Source organism: Prosopis cineraria, unplaced genomic scaffold, assembly GCF_029017545.1.
Source record: "Prosopis cineraria cultivar Desert tree isolate PC_DT_omini unplaced genomic scaffold, ASM2901754v1 PC8, whole genome shotgun sequence".
Lineage (NCBI taxonomy): Eukaryota > Viridiplantae > Streptophyta > Magnoliopsida > Fabales > Fabaceae > Prosopis > Prosopis cineraria.
In genome coordinates, this window is record NW_026555339.1 from 8,145,341 (window position 1) to 8,161,393 (window position 16,053).

At 37.8% G+C, this 16,053-nt stretch overlaps 1 pseudogene; it reads right to left on the reverse strand.

Annotated features, from left to right (window-relative positions):
- Positions 1 to 72: 72 nt before the first annotated feature.
- LOC129317032 (ubiquitin-activating enzyme E1 1-like) lies at positions 73 to 5,309 on the reverse strand (annotated as a pseudogene).
- Between the last annotated feature and the right edge of the window lie 10,744 nt (positions 5,310 to 16,053).

The window sequence follows — 16,053 nt, forward strand, 5'->3', positions numbered from 1 at the left end:
GAAAATATTAGCAATGATAAGCAAGTGGATTTATCATTTGACTTTCAAATACTGTCAAAATATGAGAAATACTGAAAGCGAACAGCGAATAAGGTTTAGAATTTCCAGAAATGAGTAACCATAGCCACATGCATCATCAAGTGCAACTCTTAGTCCCCAAGGAACATTTGTTGCACTTGTTTCTTACACTCTGCCATTCAAGTTTCAAGTTACTTGTAGGTTTTTATTTTTTTGACCAAATACTTGTTGGTTCAGCTATTGAACTAATCCCGATGTTTGAGCACCTTCGTCGGAACTGGCTCAGCTATTGAGAAGAGAGGGAGTGCCAGGTTAGCAAATGTGTTCCAGAAGTCCTCGACTCCGTGCCCTCTGTCCAAAAATTTATAAAGCTCCAGGCAGACAAGACCAGTGGCCATGGCTGTTGAGGTTGCAATTACAGGAATGATACGTCCTGCAATTAGCTTAGCTTTAAGTTTGTCAACTTCAGGAATGCTGTAATTTCTAGCCCTCATGTTGGCAAGCCCATTTATCACGTCCACGTGGTAGTTATCATCCTGCAGTTTTGCAGAAAACAATATGGTCAAAGCACTACTTAGAATGAGAAGCCGGAACAACAATAACTTGCGCAGATGAAAAATATAGAATAACAGACCTTCTTGAACTGGATCGGTTTGATCCTGAAGCCTGCTGGTAGGTTTGTCCGGCACTGCTCTAATTTCAATATTAGATCATCGATAGCAGTGGCATCATCTACAGAAGCAGCAGAGAGACTCGTGACCTTCTCATCGGTCACTATTCTTGCATTGTCCTTCGGTTGAAAATCTGGTACAATCACTTTATCAATTGCTTCAGCCAGCTTATCTGGGTTCTTCGCCCAATCAGGGATAGGAATGCCAAATATTTCTGCACGCAGTATAGAAGCTGCCATCAGAAAACGGAGATGACCAAAACAGAACTCCAGTATTAGTTGCCGTATCCTCAGGAAAAGTGTAAGTCAACTGCTTCACCCGATTAGCAAAACAATCTTTAAACCTGTGATAGAAACCCATGTTAGAGTGACAGATATGGAGAATTACCATACAAACACGACACGTTACATTAGTATAGAAGAGAACAGAAAAGGTCCAATGAAAGTTGCATACTTTAGTCGAGCCCATGTAACACAGTCTTCAAAAGTCTCACACTTTTCCTTATCAAGGCACTCGAGAACACGCTCCATGTTGTCAATTGATTGAGAATCGCCAGACGTCTTTATTGCATTTGCATATTCAATTGGGCTGGACAGATATGCATTCACTTTAGCTGGCGTTTTCTCAAGCAATCCCTCAAATTCAGATCGAGCCCATGTCAGGCAGTGGTCAATGTTGTGTGGAAACGATTGTACAGTACATACTGGTGCCATTTTCTCAGGAGGATCTCTAGAGGCACCGTAATTTTCAGTCAGGTGGGGACTGATCATTTGGGTATTGCATTTTGCTCCTAGAGTTCCTGATTCAAGAAGAGGCTTTTTGAAATACAAGCATCTCTGATCAACATATAGCCTAGCACTCACATTATCTAGTGCATTAATCACAACGCTCAAGTTTTCCCAAAAACTTTCATCAAATACGTTTTTTTCAGTTTCAGGACCGACACGGTTTTGCAGTGCTTCAATATTCAGAGAAGGATTTATAGAGACTGTAGCTGCTGCAGCAACAGTAGACTTAGCTTGTCCAATATTCCTATCATGGAAGAGAAACTGCCGGCTTAGGTTACTCTTCTCAATAACATCATCATCAGTAATTGTCAGCTTCCCCTGACTTCCCCAAGAAACTCCCATTAGGGCAAGATTCTTTAGGAACTCACATCCTAAAGCAGCAGATCCCACGACGAACACTTTAGCTTCTTCCAGTTTCCTCTGTAACTTTGATCCGAAAACAGAGATTTGTGCATCACAACGACTATTTACTGTTCTAAAATCATTGGGATCGAGTGGTTCTGTAGGAAGTGACTCCAGAGTCAAAGTAGAAATACTGCAGCACAGGAAAGAGAAGTTCAAAACACAATTACTAACCAACAAAACAAAGCGCATTCTAAAATCAAACAGGAATGTTAATGGGACAAGTCCACTGATAAACATGTCAAACCACTAGCTTGTGAAACAAGTAAACAATAACATCGTTTCCAATGCACTATCTCATCATTTTGACAGTCCCATAAAACATCCAAACAAACAACACATTGTGGTAATTTAAAGCCCGCCACCTTACACACAGTCATAAAACTAAACTTTTACCAAAGGAAAGCAGAGAAAGCAAACCCCAAATTTTGTGCCTATAATACTACCCTATGGCCACTGAACACCTGTGCACAAGGATAAATATCTTTATAAGCAATAAATAACACAAACTAAAACTATTCTCATCAGCTCATTTCAGTTGAATCCAAGAACAGGCAAACAGTCTGTCATCAGGATTCGGTGTACTTGCAACATGTAAAATGACCCAAACACCAAACCACAGCATAATCAAGATGAACACTCAGAAGTCATACTAACCTGGAAAAGTGGATGAAACTTCCCAGAGCATGCTTTAACAACCTCTTGTCCAACAAAACCACCAAACATGGCAGCCATAGGGTTCAAAACTGCCCTAGAACCAAAGGCAAAGTGCCTCAGAAGTTTTGGGTTGATATCGGCCAATTTTCCATCTCCCAAGGTCTCATTAATATTGCTGGCGATAGATATAAGCTTCTGTGCATCATCCTCTAAACCAGCGACAGGGAAATGACCTAACTCAGAGACAAACTTATCCAAAGCCTGGAATGCTAAGTGAAGAAGTGGTGGCCGATCAAACTTAGAAAAACCACTGAGAAGACAATCACCAGGATCACTGAGTGATTCTCTGAGTGTCTTAAATTTCAACAACTTTGGCTGTTTTACCTCTGTGACAATACCACCCTTTTCATAGTTGCCATAATGTGTAGTGTCTTCTTCAAGAAAAAACGAATTTGCTCTAGCATTTTTAATTTTCCTTGGTTTTCCATCATTCAGTTGTGTCATACCATGAACTTCAGAGAACACAACAAGATCTCCATCCTGAAATTCAAGCCTCTCATCATCAACAAAGGATACTAGGGCAGGGTTGTCATTACTAATTGAGGCAATTATACCCGTATGGGGTTCCTCTCCATCAACATCAAAAACAGTGAATTCAGGCCCAAAATCACAGTATACCGAACCAAAAAGGCCTCTGACACCAGATTTAATGAAAGCAATTGGAGGCTGATGACTATGGCAGTAATTGTTGAACTCGATTGCTTTCTCAAGGTTAATATCAGTGAAAACAACAACCTGCAAATAAAAGTAAATCACATTGAAAATGCATTTACTTTTGTGCATGAAAAAAACTACTTAATACATAGCAGATATGCATATAAATATTTTTAATATAACAAAATGAAGTGAAAAGAAATATGGAATAGAAAGAAAGGGCCACAGAAGTACCTAGAAATTCAAAAGTTGTTCCTTTGTCAGCTTAGCTGTTAAACCCAGCACAAGAACTGCATCATTGAGCTCCTGCAACTTACCAACAAAAGCCACTGCCCTGTTTTTACCAACATCATTCTCTGAAAACACAAAGTTACTAGACAGATCCCAAAGCTCCACATTCCCTTCATCATGCAGCGACACAGATTTTGACGCCAGCAAGAATGAGATTCTTGGCTGCAGGTTGTGAAACACACAAACTGAATACACTAGCACAATATGTTATTACAAAGTCAATGTTTCTTTAACCAAATAGCAGCAAAATCAAAGCATAAAAATAAAATAAAGTTATAAAACCAACAGAATGGTTCAAATTGAATTCATATACTGGCAAAGAAGTCTCATAACCATTTAGCATAAAATTGAAAATTAGATAATGTCAAGGGATAATCATAGGGATTCAGTTGTGGAAGAGAGGGGAAGCAATGACAACATGCCTAACCTTCACATTACACAGACCAAGAAAGGTAAGATTGGCCAAAAAGACAACGTAAATAGCTCCTTAGAAGCAGTGGATGAAGTTGTCAATGAATATGGTATCAGATAATAAAATTAATAGTCTCAGTTGCCAAGATTGAACATATGCATCTGGCGATAATAGCCAAAACAATTGATTAGATAAACAAGATTACAAAATTGAGAGTTCTACATTCGGCATAGGGACCAATACCAATCCCATCAAATGACAAACTCAACTATTTTATTCTACTAGACGAAGAGACATGAAAGCTCCAAGGAAAAGGGAAGAAAACCATTCCTTGTATTTTCCTAAAACAGTCATCTAGTCAATATAGCATTCGGATGAATGTAGAATTCTCAAATGTTGTAGACGCCTACAATCTAAAAATCACCAAAACTCTTGCTCAATAATCACTTTATGCCAGATAGAACACAACCACCCTCATATCTAATTTTAAATTCATAGCCCTCGATATATGGAAAAGCAATTGCGAGGTTGTTCAATCACAATACCAATCTCGACACCAAGACCCTGCATCCCGGAGACAAGGACGTTAGCCGCGAAGAGCTTCCTCATCGTCTCGTGACAATACACAGCGAGCTGACGGCTGTACAGGTCTTCATCGATGTCGGGAGGATTGGAATCACCCAAAGCCATGATCGATGATGCTTCAATCAAGTATCCGCAACTGTAGCTGTTGTTGTCGTTGACGCAACTTAAGCTCTGTGCAGTATCAGCAGGCGAGGATGCCCCGAAGAAGCCGGTTCGATTCTTCCTAGGAAACAATGCAGTTCCTGTGTTTCTCTTGTTTTCACTCTCTTCTCCAAGAACCACTCCTTCAACAACTCTCTTTCTAGGACGCATAAGTGCAGTAACTTGCTGAACAAGCGATGAAACACTATCAAGAATCAAGAAGTAACTAACATCATGATCTGCTTTAAGACAACCAAATTCAGAGAAAACCAAAAAATCCAATAAAAATGGCAAAACTATGAGTCATATCCTCCGCCTCCCACATGATTCAAGCACGAAACCAAGAGGAGAAGGAACAATGAAGATAATGATTGAAACAACAAAAGGACGCCAAGCAACATACCGATAAAAACTCAAGAATTAGATAGAAAGACGTAGAAGATTTCTTGAATCGGCTTTCCTTGATTCTTTATTCTTCGCGTTGGTGTTAATTATTTATAGAATATTGAATTGAAGTAAGCGGCGTTACTATGAGGGTCATGGTGAAGAGAGAGTGAAGGAGAGGGGCATTTATGGATTTCTAGATCAATGTCTGTTAGGGTTTTGCAGACGCGACGACAAGTGCTGTTTGGTCCGTACCATTGCTATCCTTCTCGGTTAAAGCAAGCTACGTCGTCGTTTTGACGTCACATGCCCTGTAACTGCAAACGTTAGCGAGCTTCCTTTCCGACCAATTCACCGTTACATACTAACGATTTTCCCTTTCGGACCAATACGCCGTTAAATCTTAACGATCTGTTTTTGCTCCAACTAATCACTAACGATCTTTATTATTGTTATTATTATTATTTGCCTGAATAACTGAATTGGTTACTATCGGGGCTTTTTTTTTTTTTTTTTGGAAATAGTTGCTAAATGCAATGCCATGTTACGCGTATTCGAGGCAAATGCAGAACTTATAACGCCACAAAATTATTACATATTGCGTATTTGAAAAGCGATAAAAAAAATTAAGGAAGTGAGAAATTACAATTGTAAGATGTATATTTATATACAGTCACATTTTATATAATTTTCTCTAATTATATGATTGTATAACTCGATTTTAAATTAAATCATCTAAAATTTATTTAACTGACTTTTATTCGAAAAAAGTATTCAAATGTAAATTATATTATAATTACAGACTTTTATTTTAACTTCAATATACTAATCTCAATTGATTTTAATATCATTTGAAAAGTTTTTACTTCAAACATACCCTTAGTAGGACCAAAGAAAGCATTATACTTAGTATTTGAATTAGTAAATCAAAGTCTCTAAATTGAATTGCGCTAATTGTTATTGAATGCAAGATATTTCTCTTCAGGTCATAGAAATGATATTTAGTTGAGATATTTTCTATTTTCTATTTTCTAAAGTTTAAAAAACTATTTTGATCAAGTTCTCTTCTTTTAAAATTACACTTCTGACCTACTTCCATTAATAAGATGTCAAGTCACTTCATTTAACTTTTGGTTGGCCTCTTTCAGCTAAGCCTGTGCAAGATGCCCATGCGCTCGTAATGTCCGACCCAACCCAAGTGAAATATGCTCAACCCAAGCCCTAAACAATGTGCCCAACACTGATTGGGCATGGTTGGGCTGAGCCCGAAATTTGGGTTGGGCAAGGTTTAGAGTTAGGGTATCCAACCAATTGACCCTACCCAACCCGAGGTGTATGTATATATTTTTTAATAAAAATATTAATATATGATGTAATTTGTTGGATTGGTGAGAGCATGAATGGAAATGAAAATATTGTAACCCTTACTGCCCTAAGTCTCAATTCTCTCACTCCCATTTTCGATCTGCTGCAGTGCTCAGTGCTCACAACCTCACACAGCCTTACCGCATATTTGCACAGCCGCTCAACTCAGCCACACTGCCACACACCTCTCGGCCTCCTCTCCACTCTCTGTCCCTTTCTCTTGATCGCATTCCGGCACCACTCTCTATCCCTCTCTTGATCGCATCTTCTCTATCCTGCTCTCTCGATTGCATCTTCGGCATCGCTCTCTGTCCCTCTCTCTTGATCGCATCTCCGACGTCGCTCTCTATCCCTTTCTCTCGATCACATCTCCGACGTCACTGTCTGTCCCTTGATCTTTTCGAGCTTCCTCCATCTGGCTTTGGCAACTTCAAAGTTCAAAGCTTCCTCCATCTCGGGTTAGCAGCTTCAGAGTTCAGAGATTCATCGTTCGTCCCGTCGCGCTCGAGTTCATCAACTCGTCTCGTCGAGGCTTAGGTAAATGGTCTCTTCTCTTCATACCTGTTCTTCTCTTTCACTCTCTCTATTCGAAGCTCAAGTATCATTGTTGTTGGATTGTTTTTTTTCTTTGTGAGATCTCTGTTTTTGTTTTGTTTTGGTTAAATTGAAAATGATTTTAATTTTTCTGTTGGTTTGTTTAACAATGGTTCATCGATATGCTGGTTTTTTAATGTTCATCCATGGCTTCTGTTTATGTAATGTTAAGTTTCTCCATCGAAGTCTTGTGCTGGTTCTGTTTCTTGTTTAATGAAATTATTTCTTAGGCCACAAAATGGAAGGACAAAATTCTGCTTCCACTCCTTCTCCACATGTAGCATACAACAGTCCTAGTTCTACTCCCACGGGTCCTAATGCTAACCTTACTCTATTCACACCTATGACTACATCCTCTCCCCAAGATGAAAGTGGGGCTAATCCTGATCCGGTTGCACCTCTTCCAATGCCTTCTTCTTCATTACCTCCTCTACCTCCTATTAGCACCACTGCAAAAGCCCCTCAGGAAGCAAAGTGTAAGGGTCAAAAGAGGAAAGAACCTGAAAAGAGGACACCAAAATCATCACAAGTTTGGGATTTTTTTTTTTTAGATTGCCATTAGAAGAGACAAATGGGGAGTATAGAGCAGCTTGCAAATATTGCCACACCACATATGCCTGTGACCCAATTAAGCACGAGACAAATTCCTTGAAAAGGCATATATCTAAATGTCCCAAGAACCCACACAAAGCCACAACAGACAATAAGCAATCAATGCTGAATTATGTGTCACAAGGAGGGGCAAGCTTGCAAGGACAAGGAAGATGCTTGATTCTTCATATTTATAATGAAAAGAGATGTTGAAAAGCACTTGCTGAATTTATAATTACAGATAAGCAATCTTTTAGGATCATTGAGAAGGAAGGATCTAGAAAATTGATGCATGAATTAGAACCCAGATTTCCAATTCCTAAAAGAACAACTGTGACAAGGGATTGCTAGCAGTTATTTCTTGGAGAAATGAAGCTGTTAAAGAAGGCTCTAAAAAAGTGTGCTCATTGTGTTTATATCACTATTGATTACTGGACATCTAATCAAAACTTCAACTACATGTGTGTGACTACACATTTTATTGACCCTGAGTGGAAACTTCATAAGAGAATTCTGAATTTTTGTATGATTGAAAATCACAGAGGTGAAATAATAGGGAAGACAATTGAGAAGTGTTTGTTAGATTGGGGGATTGACAAGGTATTCACAATAATCATGGATAATGCAACGGCTAATGACATAGCTTTTAGCATACTTAAAGAGGAGGATTAAGGCTTGGAAGGGGTTAGTATGTGATGGCGAGTACTTACAACTGAGGTGCTGTGCTCATGTGCTGAATTTGGTGGTGAATGAAGGCTTGAAGGAGTTAAAAGAAAGCTTTGATTCCATTAGAAATGCTGTGAGGTATGTTCATTCCTCTCCTTCTAAGTTTCTTAAATTTAAAAGTTGGGCTGATGGAGAGAAATTGGATACTAAAAGCCTTGTATGCTTAGATGTTTCTACAAGATGGAATTCTACTTACTTGATACTTGAATCTTCTTTGAAGTTTGAAAGAGTGTTTGAAAGAATGCATGATGAAGATGATGAATATTGTGCTCACTTTAAAATTAATGAGGAGGATGAGCGTATCTCTAGGCGTGACCCAATCGGCCGTTTGTGACTTTGTGTAGACATGAGTATCTTAAGGAAAGGGATTGGAGTAGAGCCCGTATCTTCCTCAAGTTTTTAAAGGTTTTTTATGATATAACATTGATGTTTTCTTCCACATTGAATGTGACATCTAACACATGCTTTCATCAAATTTCATGTGTGCAAAATTTGTTGCAAAAAAATATATTGAATGCTGATCCTCTCCTTGGGGACATGAGCCTTAGCATGCAAACAAAATATGAAAAGTATTGGGGTTAAACTGATAATATGAATCCTTTATTGATGGTTGCAATAATTTTAAACCCTCATACAAATTGGCTTATGTGAATCATGTCTTTGAGCAGCTTTATATTGATTTAGATGCATGTGCAGCTATGAAAATGAGGGTGAAAGATTGCTTATATCATTTGTATAATGAGTATTTAGCTGGAATAAGTTTGGAATCAAGTGTCCCCTCTTTATCTGCACCATCAGGGGTGATTTCATTAGAAGATGACTCTTTAGATAATGATAATAACCCTAGTGTTCTATGGCTGGAGTCACAAAAGCAGAAGACTTCTAATGATGATCAGACAGAGTTGGACAAATATCTTGCAGCTAATCTTGAGATCGTTTCTTGTTCTAGTGCAGCGTTTGATATCATATCATGGTGGAAGGCAAATGCATCTACATATAAAATTCTTTCTCTTATGGCCAGAGATGTGTTGGCTATTATAGTGTCAACAGTCACATTTGAATCTGCTTTTAGCACCGGAGGGCAAGTAGTTGATCAATATAGGAGTTTACTATCTCCTCGATTGACTGAAGCACTAATTTGTGCTCAAAATTGGCTCCTACTTGGAACATCTCTCACGGAACTTGCTAATAAGTTGCGTGAATTTGACAACTTTGAAGAGACAGATCATGTTGTTCAATCAGGTAATATTTTTAATTTAATTTGATTTTTTTTGTATTTTTCTGTGCTATGAATATTGATTTTAGCTATTGTACAATGTTGGACATATTTTTAATTTGATTTCTTTTTTCTTTAGAAGTAACTACTCTCATTGAAGGAGGACAATATGATACTATGATTATGGATAGTTGAAAGAGGGACAAAGATTGTTGCTTGAATGCTCAATATGGTAGTTTTGTTAAATTAATTTATTTTTCCTATTATAAATTGTCATGTAATTTAATTCTTCTTATTGTTTTATTTCAAGTTCTTGATGGTTCCACAGTTCAGCTTCAACCTTGGGAGAAATGGCCAAATGGGCATTGGCAACTCAATTTGTCTAGTTTATGTTGGATTTTTTTTAGGATTAACTTTATGTTTGAAGTTTGAATTATTAGACTATTTGACTTGTAGCTTTTGAAGACTTATTATGGTAATGGTTGATGCCTTGATAGCTTGATGGTTGATATTTGTGGAAGATAGATTTATGGCCTTTTAAAAGGCTATTTTTGCTTATGGATAACTTGACCATATTTGAATTATTAGAGAAATCCCTTTGTGTTGTCATGAATTTTATCATGTTATGCTTATCTTCTATTTTTCACTTCCTTTATTGTTGTTGGTGGTGGAATATCATCTTATAAGTTATTTATAAGTTTAGTTGTTTAGTTGTACTGTCTAGTGTCTACTATGTATGTAGTGTATTGTTTTAGGCTTTTTCATGTTGAATTTCTAGGCAAGGCTAGAGACCCTACCCAATGCGCCTGATTTCTGCCTGCCCGGCCCTTCTAAAGTTGGGCATTTTTCAGGCAGGGTCAGGCTTCGGGCTTGGTTTGCTTGCCCAAAAACATTTAGGGCAAGGCATCAGGTTAAGGAGCTGCCCTACCTGACCCTGCCCATACACAGCCCTACTTTCAGCCATCAGGGTCACCATGAGGATTTTATCACGGAACTGTCAAGGTTTAGGGGTAGCTTTGGCAGTTAAAATTCTTAGAGATTTAAATTTGAAATTTAAGCCCTCAATTATTTTTTTAAATGAAACCAAGATGAATTTTGAAAAAATGAAAAAAAAAATAAAAAAGGCAATGTGGGATGGAGGAGGAATTCTATGTTCTTCCTAAGGGGTTGTTTGGTGGGTTGGTGTTATGGTGGAAAGATGGTTTAACTGTGGAAGTTTAGTATAGCTCAAAGAATGTTATTCATGTTCGTGTGTCCTCTACTCCTTGTGCATGTCCTAGTTTCATCTCTTTTGTGTATGGTCCCCCTGATGAGAATGAAAGATTGGTTGTGTGGAATAGGGTCAGGTCCTTAGCTAGAGGAATTTTTGATGCTTGGCTATGTGTGGGAGATTTTAATGATCTTATTTCACACGAGAAGGAGGGGGGAAGACCATGTGCTGCTAGGAAAATTCAAAATTTTCAGAAATTTTTATCTGATTGGGAGCTGATGGATTTAGAATTTAAAGGTTCACAGTTTACCTGGAGCAATAAGAGATTAGGACTGGCACATGTGAAGGAACGTATAGATAGGGCTTGTGGTAATGTGGAGTTTCGGGAACTATTTGTTAAAGCCCGGGTTTTTCATTCAGAACCTTTTGGCTCTGATCATCATGCCCTTATTATTGATTGTTGTTTCAATGAGGAGAGGATTTTGAAGAGATTTAATTTTGAAGCTATGTGGGTTCAACATCCTGATTTTTTAGGGATTGTAAGAAAGGGTTGGTTTTATGATAATCAAATGCTTATTGACAGGGTGGAAGATATTGTTTGTAGATTGAATTCTTGTAGGAAAGTTCTTATTGAATGGAGCAGATTAGCTTTTCCTAATAATCAAAAGCTTATTGCTGATTTGCGATCCCAGCTTGCTAATTTACATTCCGGTGTCTTAACAAAAGAGAAGTTAGCTCATCAGAAGAGAAGCTAGCTCATATTGAAGAGGTGACTCAGCATATTGAGGAGGTTTGAGATAGGGAGGAGGTGTATTGGTGGCAAAGATCAAGGATTCAATGGTTGAAATTTGGAGATTGCAATACAAGGTTTTTCCACACTACTATTGTCCAAAGGCGTGCTAGGCGTGCTGTCCTTAGGCTTAAATCGAAGGATGGTCTTTGGCTTGAGGAATGCAATGAAATTAATAGTGAATTTGCAAGATTTTATTCTGATCTTTTTTCTTACAAAACTTTAGTTGGCACTGATGTGGTTATGGAGTATGTTCGTGCTGTGGTTTCAATTGAGGATAATAAGATGCTTTGTGGCGCAGTGGGGAGGAATGAGATTAAGAAGGCTGTGTTTGCTCTTGGTGCTACCAAAGCTCTAGGACCGGATGGCTTCTCTGCACTGTTTTATCAGTTTTCTTAGAATGAGGTCAAGGAGGAGGTATGTGATATGGTTGTTCAATTCTTCTCTGGTAATTCTGATATTGGTAGTATTAATGCTACTAATATTGTTTTAATTCCTAATGTGGATAAACCTGAAGTTATATCTCATTTTCAACCTATTGGTCTTTGCAATGTGATTTATAAGATGATTGTAAAGATTTTAACTATTAAACTAAAAGGGTTAATGGATAAATATATTTCTCAACAACAGCAGGCTTTTATTGCGGGAAGGCTAATTAATGATAATATAATCCTTGCTCATGAAGTGTATCATCATTTGGAATTGAAGAAGAAAGGTTATGTGAAATTGGCTTTAAAAATTGATATAACCAAGGCTTATGATCGTGTGCGTAACAGTCCTCATCCCACCCCCCAAGGGTCTTTTGGACTAGGACCACCCACATCACTGCAATGGAAGCCAACTTTTTTCAAAGTGGTACTTGAGTTATTTCTCACCCTATCAAAGAAGTTTTTGAACCTTTCCATTACTCAAACCGCTAACCTCTACCACCATAAGAAAGTTGAGGTTAAATCTGGTAACATTGAGTTAGGAATAACCCAAGTATTACCTTGGAGAAAGCTGGCCTCTGATGCAGTAATGTGGGTGTGCCTAGTCCAAAAGACCTCTGAGGAGTAGGATGAGGACTGTTACAATATGGAGCTGTCCTATCTTTTGGTTGTTATGGAAAAGATGGGGTTTTGTAAGAAATGGATTAACTGGATTAAGAAGTGCATTTCTTCCATTCATTTTAACCTTCAGGTTTCTGGACGTGATTGGGCATGTATTTGTCCTAGTAGGGGGATAAGGCAAAGGGATCCTCTCTCCCCTTACCTCTTTATTTTTGCTATTGATGTGCTTTCTCTAATGGTGCAATATCATGTTGAGAAGGGAGATTTGAAAGGTATTCGTCTGGGTAGTAAGTGCCCTATTCTTTCACATTGCTTTTTTGAGGATGATGCTTTATTTTTCATCCATGCTGAGAAGAATAATTGTCATGTTTTGAGAAAAATTTTGGATGTATTTTGTGCTGCCTCTGGCCAAGAAATGAATTTGGATAAGTCTAGTGTCTTTTTTTTTTTTTTCTGCTAATGCTACAAATGGTATTAAGAAGGAAATTACTAAGGTGTTGGGTATTAAGGACACGATGCAACCTGGAAATTATTTTGGCCATCCCGTGCTGTGGGGGAAGTCTAAATCTGTGGTTCTTGAATTTGTTAAAGGCAAGGTGGGGAAGAGATTATAAGGGTGGAAGAAGAAGCTACTCTCCTTTGCGGGTAAGGAAGTTCTCATTAAATCTCTGGCCAACTCCATCCATGTGTACCTTATGGCATGTTTTTCTTTTCCTAAGAAAACTTGTCAGGATTTGGATAGGCTGATTTTTGATTTTTGGTGGGGCCAGAATGAGAGCAATCAAAACAAGATTCATTGGAAAAATCGGGAAAGTCTTACTCACTCTAAGAAGGAAGGAGGTTTGGGGTTTAGGAATTTTCAATGTTTTAATAAAGCTTTGCTTGCCAAGACTGTGTGGAGAATGGTGTATCGACCTGATGAATTATGGTGTCGACTTCTTAAAGGGAAATATTTTCCTAACTCCTCTGTTATGGATGCTGTTAAAGGGAATTGAGCTTCTTGGGGCTGGTATAGCATCCTTGAAGGGCGAGATTTGCTGAAGAAAGGGGTCATTTGGAGGATAGGGGATGGTTTGAAGGCAAGAGTTTGGTAGACAGGTGAATTCTTAGTTTGCTATTGGGGGGTTTGATGGGCCAGAATCTCTCTATAGATGATAAGAAATTGTTGGTGGCTGACCTGATCAGTGGGGGGAGTTGGGATCTATCCTGTATTAGGGACTGTATTGATAATGTTGAGGCTAATGATATTAGTGAGATTCACTTACCTATTCGATTTTGTGAGGATCAACTGGTTTGGCAGCATGTGAAGAATGGCCTTTATTCAGTAAAATCTGGTTACCACTTTGCCTTGAAGGAATTTGGGTCTGCTCCTCTTCGTAAGCCTTCTCGATCTTTTAAGATTTCTCAACGAGTTTGGAAAGGGGTATAGGACTTGCAGGCACCTCTGAAGGTTAAGCATTTTGTCTGGAGGTTGCTTAATGGTGCTCTTGCCACCAAAGAGGCACTTTTCAAAAGGAAGTGTTCTACTTCTGCTACTTGTCCTATTTGTGATGGTGAGTCTGAATCAATTGGGCATATGATGTTTTTTTGTCATTGGGCTCAATATTATTGGTTTGGTAGCTCGTTGGGTTTCTTGATTGACAAATTTGGGATAAGGAGTGTTGACGAGTGGTGGGAAGGTATGTTGTTGGGTAATAAGGGGTTGGCTGGATGATTTTGGTAGAAGTTTTTTGGCATTTTTAAGTTGGGAAATCTGGAAGGAGAGGTGTGATGTGGTGTTTAAAGGTAAAATGGTAAATGCTCAAGCTACTATTGAGCGTGTTACTCGGTCGATTGAAGAATTTTGGAGGTTGGATAATGTGAGTAATGCTTCACAGTATGTGAAATGCAAATCTGAGTCTGAATGTGATGATGGCTAGAGGCCTCCTCTCTTGGGCATTGTGAAAATTAATATTAATGGGTCCTTTTCATCTCAGAAGAAAGCTGAAGGTGTTGGGATTGTTCGTATAGATAGTGATAGGGTTTTTTTGGGTGGGCTAGCAAAGAAGGTAAGGGTGGTTTCATCCTTTTTGGCCAAATGTTTAGTCCTTAAAGAAGCTCTTGGTTTGTGTGGTAAGTTTGCAGGTCTACATGTTTGTATTGAGATAGATTACGAACTTCTTTTCTAGTTTTTCAGGTTGAGATCTGTTGATGGGTGTGAGTGAAAGTATGTGAACCTGCTGCATGATATTTTTTTCTTTGCTGGAATCGTTGCCTTGCGTTTCTTTTTCCCAGGTTTGTCGCCGTGGGAATCCTGCTGCAGATCTACTTACAGCCAAAGGTTTGAGGGAGATGTAACCTGCTGGATATCTCCTCTGGTACCAATTATTTTGGCTGATTCACAAAGTTGCACTGTTCAAGCGATGGGATGTTTGAGGCTCAGCCACGTGAAGGTAATGGTTCTCTCTCTCTCTCTCTCTCCCCCCTCCCTCCCTCCCTCTTTGTTTTTTTTTTTTTTTTGCTTTTTTGGTTTGTTTTTACTTTGTATTTTAGGAATGTGTGTGTTAGTTTATTTTTAGTTTTTTACCTTATGGGTTGTATTTAGGAATGTGTTGCGTGTGTGTGTTGCTTTTTGGGTTTGTATTTACTTTATCGGTTGTATTTTAGGAATTTACTTTTCGGATTGTGTGTTTGTGTTGCTTTTTTGGTTTGGTTTTATTTTATAGGTTGTATTTCGGGAATTTATTTTTGGATTGGTTTTACCCTAGGTGTTCTTTCTTTTTGCTTTCTATGATTAGTATGTGTAATAATTTTTTAATGTTAATAAAATGGGCTCTCTTTTTGTGCAAAAAAAAATCATTTAACATTTTTTTAACTAAAATATCCAACTTAACATAAATATTTATTTGGGTATACTGAAAACAAATATTTTAAACTTTTTAAACTTTTCTTTTTTGGGTCACTTGTTAACTTTACCGTTAAACCTGCTTCTGTTAAAAAAATTGAAATTTTAATCTTTTTATCATTTTTCTTAAATTAATTGAGGAGATCAATTTGTTAAATGAAAGGTAAAGATCAAAATGGACGAAAAGGCAAAGATGAACAATGGAGGAATGGCACCAATTGCCAACAATGAAGTGCGTCTTGATAAACATATTTTAATTAATGTGTTCACATTTATTTCAAATAAAATTATTTTTAACAGGAGAACACTAATATACAATGAAAAAAAATCAGCTTTTGTTATTTCATTTAGTAGTCATATTTAAAAAATTATAGGAATATAATGTCTTTTTCTTTTTCTTTTTCTTTTTTTCTAATTTGAGTTGGCAAATGTCGAAACATATGCAAGCGCAGCTTAAACTCATGATGTGAGCATCACATGAATGCTTTTATGCTAATTGAACCAAATGTTCTTGGCAGGAAGATTAAGCAAAGCTATGCTTAATATACACATGATTCAAAGCTAT